Genomic DNA, 6,000 nt, shown 5'->3' on the forward strand with positions numbered 1-6,000 from the left:
CTACGGGAACACCTTCGATTCGTACTATTTCTTTGACATAAAGCTTTACATAATCTTCTGCTACATATGTAGTTCTGACTGGTAGGAAATGAGCTGACTTCGTAAGTCTATCCATAATTACCTATATAGAATCGTACTTACGTCGAGAATGGGGTAACCCTACAATGACATCCATATTAATCACTTCCCATTTCCAAGTCGGAATTTCCATAGCTTGCAACAATCCACCAAGCATTTGATGCTCAATTTTCACTTGTTGATAATTAGGACACTGGGCCACGAATTTCGCGATATCTTTCTTCATTCCATTCCACCAATATATAGATTTAAGATCATGATACATTTTTGTTGCTTCGGGTGAACAAAATAATGGGAACAATGGGCTTCTCTCAAAATCTGCTGACGTAATCCTGCAACATCGAGAACACACAACCTGCCCCGGTATTGGAGAACTCCATCTCCAGAAATCTCAAAGAATGCCTTTTTCTTCTGAGGAAGTGTATTCCTTTGATGAACTAGCATAGGATCCTTGTATTGACGTTCTTTCACTTCAAATACTAGCGACGAGACAACTGAATTTTGAATAGTAGCTCCTATATTGCCCGAGTCCACTATCCGGACTCCTAGGCTAGCTAACTGCTGAAGTTCATGAGCTAACTCTATTTTCTCTAGCTGAACATCACATAAACTTCCCATAGATCTATGGCTAAGAGCATCAGCCACAACGTTCGCCTTCCCGGGGTGATACAGGATGTTATCATCATAATCTTTCAACAATTCCAACCATCGCCGTTGTCATAAATTCAATTCCTTCTGCTTGAAAATATACTGAAAGCTCTTGTGATCTATATAAATATTAACATGGACACCATACAAGTAATGCCTTCACATCTTCAATGCATAGATCACAGTAGCTAACTCTAGATCATGGGTTGGATAATTTTTCTCATGTTTCCGCAACTGCCTAGAAGCATACGCAATCACCTTATCATGTTGCATCAACACATACCCTAATCCAATGCCTGAAGCATCACAATAAACAACATAGCCTTCTGATACCTCTGGAAGTGTCAGGACAGGGGCAGAAGTTAATCTATTCTTTATCTCTTGAAAGCTACGTTCACAAGCATCCGTCTATTTAAATTTAGCAAATTTTTGGGTTAACTTCGTGAGTGGTGTAGAGATAGAAGAAAAGCCTTCTACAAACCTCCTGTAATAACCTGCTAAACCCAGAAAACTACGAACTTCCGTAGGTGTTGTAGGCCTCGGCCAAGTCTTCACGGCCTCGGCCAAGTCTTCACGGCCTCAATCTTTTGGGTATCTACTCGAATACCATCAGCTGAATAATATGCCCCAAAAAGGTCAACGAATTCAACCAAAATTCACACTTTGAAAATTTTGCAAATAACTCTCGAGTTTGAAGAACTCTAAGAACGGTACATAAATGATCTGCATGTTCTGCCATGGACCTAGAATATACCAGGATATCGTCAGTGAACACAATCACAAATAAATCCAAGAAAGGCCTGAACACATAGTTTATCAAATCCATGAATACCACCGGTGCATTAGTTAGCCCAACTGATATTACCCGGAACTCGAAATGACCATATCTTGTCCGAAAAGTCGTCTTAGGAATATCTTCCTCCCTAACTCTAACCTGGTGATACTCGGATCTAAAGTCTATCTTTAAAAACCATTTGGCACGTTGTAATGGATCAAATAAGTCATCAATCCTTGGAAGCGGATATTTGTTCTTGGTTGTCACCTTATTATGTTGTCTGTAATCAATGCACATTCGCAGGGAGCCATCCTTCTTTCTTACGAACAACACGGGTGCTCCCCACGGGGATGAACTAGGCCTAATAAAGATTTTTTCAAGCAACTCCTTCAATTGCTCCTTCAACTCGTTCAATTATGCGGGTGCCATTCTATAAGGAGGCATAAATATGGGTTTAGTATCCAGTAGCACATCGATAGCAAAATCAGTCTCCCGCTTTGGGCGAAGGCCTGGATGCTCATTCGGGAATACATCCGAAAACTCAATCACTACGGGGACAAACTGAAGAGTCGGTGATTCGGCTTCTATATCTTGACCTCGGACTAAATGATAAATACATTCTTTAGAAATCATTTTCCTTTCCTTGAGGTAGGAAATAAACCTACCTCTCGGAGACACTGTATTTCTTTTCTATTCCAAAATTGGTTCTCCCGAAAATTGGAAGCGAACCATTTTCATTCTACAATCAACATTGGCATAGCAGGAAGCCAACCAATCCATGCCAATAATAACACCAAAGTCCACCATTTTTAACTCATGCAAATTAGCCACAGTACGATGATCACAAATCACAAATACACAATTTCTATATACTCGACCAGTTATTACCGGTTCACCAATGGGTGTCGATACATCGAAAGGTTTAATTGACTCCGGTTTGACCCCAAATTGACCCGCAATATATGGAGTAACATATGACAATGTGGAGCCCGGATCTATCAATGCATATACATCAAGAGACAATACCAATAATATACCTGTAACAACATCAGGGAAGGACTCAAGATCCTGTCGTCCAGCCAAAGCATAAATACAGTGCTGAGGACCACCAGAACTGGGAGCTCCTCCTATACCTCTACCATGCCTGACCAGTTCCTTTGAACCTTGCCCCAGAGGGCGTATAGATGATGAAGACCCGACCGCCAACCCTGAAGGCTGGACCCTACCCCTACCACCATCATCATACTTCTATAATCATAACTAAGTGAGCCACATGGCCTATTAACGAACTTTATGCCTCAATATTACCATTTCCGCTGAACTAGGGCAATTTTATTTCCACATAAACATGCCCATATACATATATACAAGCTGACTAGACTGACAAATTGATATACAAAATATAAACCGACTAGGCTAAGAGACATCTAACTGTACACAACTATCTACGAGCCTCTAATAAGAGTATGAAACATCGTGATATAGACGGGATAGGGCCCCGCCATGCCCATATGTATATACACAAAAGAACAGTACCAACAGCTATAGCTCCGAATCAAATAGAGCTCCTCTATGCAGTTTCTGAGCAAGCGGTCTATGGATCAAGTCTATCTCTCTGTCTACCTACGGGCATGACGCAGCGTCTATAAACAAAAGGACGTCAGTACAAATAATGTACTGAGTATGTAAGGCATAATCAATAACATAATAGAAGCATGAACGATAACATAAGAAATAAGATTTATGGGATGAGAGAGCCATTTATACCTCTAGCGATGTTCATCATATTCACTTACCCGCTTTCTAATGGGAACCTTCCATTATATACACTTATACATATAGTAGTATCATATCCGACCATAGAGGTTCGGTGTCTTACATACCCGACCATGACAAGGTTCGGTGTTATACATACCTAGCCCTACCAAGGCTCAGTATTATCCGTACCCAACTGCAGTGGTGCGCGCGCGATAGATATCATACCCGGCTATATAAGCTCGGTGTTCTTAATAGTCATATTTTGATATATATATATATATATATATATATATATTCAAACATAAGAGTACATACGTATCCTCAACATCATCATCATCATCATCATTACTTTTATTATATCCTTCCTTAGAGGATCAACTATCATAGGATGAGACCAATGGTATCGTGAGAATATCAAGAATCATGAGCTTTAGTGATTCTAGCAATGAAGTCATCTTGGAAGACATTTTAGAATTCACGTGAAGGTACACAACAATGGGATCATGCCTTAAGAAAGAAGGGTTAGCCTTACATACCTCTTTGTCTTGATAAATATCTAACGTTCACCGCCAAGGCATGAGAAACCTACATTTAAAAGGATTCATACCATGGTTAAGTCTTAAAGACACTCTTGAATTCAAACTAGAACAACTCATGAGCTAACAAAAATTGGGTAGCATTTCCCCTATTTCATAGACTTCCACCATATCGCAAAATAACTCCCAAACAACCATAATAACATCCACAATATTGTACTCAAGTAGTCATATTCAATTAAGTCTCACAATTCATTCTCATATTCAACTTACATCAATAACTTCACTGTTACACCTCGCAGTTCGAACGTTGAGTTCCGTTGGTGTTAACTGCTAAATTGTGAACACTCAAGTGATATGTGCCTATTTTATGGTTGTAAGGGTTTAAGATCATGCATGAGAAGTATCGAAAGGACTGGAGGGCAAGTGAATGAAGGAAATTAAGTTTGTCAGACTTTGGAGAAAATATGAGGAGCAATTTTGGTCCAACTTGGCAGACGAATATCTTTTAGCATATGAAGTGTTATAAGGTGAAAAAATGCCTAAAATGAATTTTGTCGAGTCTATTTTCTAACGCAACAAACTGCTCGTTGATTGGACTTCGGAGTAGAGAATTATAGACGTTACAAGTTCAGCTAACAAAGCAAAAATACGTGCTCCAGTATTGCTGCAGTGAACCCGACCCGAATTTGACCCTTATAAAAAAGGTAAGAACCCCTTTTTTTCACCAAATTTTGCTGGAAAATTCCAGAAATTGAATAGAGAGAGTGAGCAAAACAAAAAGTGAGCAATTTTCAAGTATCGGAATAGTGGTTTAGGTCCGGGTAACGCATGGTTATGATTCTAGTATTGTTTTGCGGTGGATTTTAGCATTGATATTGAGGGTATTGCTGTCTTAACAAGAAAAGAGGTATGAATCTTTCTCTTTTGGTATTATTTAAGGTTTATTTACGGAGATAAAGTCGTTAAATAATTGTATAGTAAGTTGGTTAGTTAGGGAAGTTGGAAAACAGCGTGTGGGTTGTTTTATGGTACATATTGGTGATGGAAATGACGTTATTGATGTTGGTATTGTTGTTGTTGTTGTTGTTGATTGCTGAATTGAGATTTCGGGCTAGGCATATAAACAGGGGAGATACTGCCCGAATTTTGGCAGAATCTAAAGGAGTTTGGTTTAAGGACTTGAGATAGGTATATGACGATAAGTCTAACGGTAGTATAATTTCTCTTGAATGTAGATTTTCAAGTTCGGGAAAACAAACGTTAATTCGTAAGAGATAAATCAGGCATGTTTAGGTTAAATCTTTCTTTCAGAGGCATGATTCCTTTGTTTTAATTCCATACATGACATCCATAATATTTTTACTCCTAGAAATGCCAGAAGTCTATAGTTTCTGAAATTTTTTACGATGACTCCATTCTTAGAGATTTTCAAGCCTAAGTTTCTAGATGATTTCATGACGTGAATGAGTCTGCTATATAATATATGGCCTCAGCTTATGTCTGAGTGTGCTATAGCCTTAGCTTATGTCTGAGTGTGCTATGGCCTCAGCTTATGTCTGAGTGTGTGATGGCCTCAGCTTATGTCTGAGTGTGCTATGGCCTCAGCTTATGTTTGAGTGTGCTATGGCCTCAGCTTATGTCTGAGTGTGCTATATAACATATGGCATCAGTTTATGTTATGGATCATTCAAAGTGATACATGATAGTGGTGATGATTATGGTAGTGATGAAGATCCTTATTATCTAAACGAACCCAGCAAATAAATGAACTCCAAAGACTCTATTCCTAGACAGTGTAGGAGCATTCGTATCTTTGACCTCTTGAGTCCCAAAGGGGCATCCATAAGTTGTGCAATTTCATAATGTTGTCTAATTCTCGAAGGGGACATTTAAAGGGTTTTCTATTTCCTATGCATTTAACATTTAAATTTTGGAGTCTCGAAGGAGAAAAATGAAAAGGGGAAGAAGTTCCCCTTTTGCGTTAAAATTGCTCCAAAGGGAGTCTTTTGATGGTTTTCAAAGATTTCATGCATTTGCATATTTACATACATGCACGACATCATTTCATGGGGAAGGGAAAAGGGCTAAGGCGTTATATACGCAAACCACCTGATCAGCTGGTATACGATGATTATGATGCCCGAAGGGGCTTCCCGAATGGGCCATTATGCTATGATGCCCGAAGGGGCTGCGAGCAGGGTG

Source organism: Lycium barbarum, chromosome 12 (genome assembly GCF_019175385.1).
Source record: "Lycium barbarum isolate Lr01 chromosome 12, ASM1917538v2, whole genome shotgun sequence".
NCBI classification, from domain to species: Eukaryota; Viridiplantae; Streptophyta; class Magnoliopsida; order Solanales; family Solanaceae; genus Lycium; species Lycium barbarum.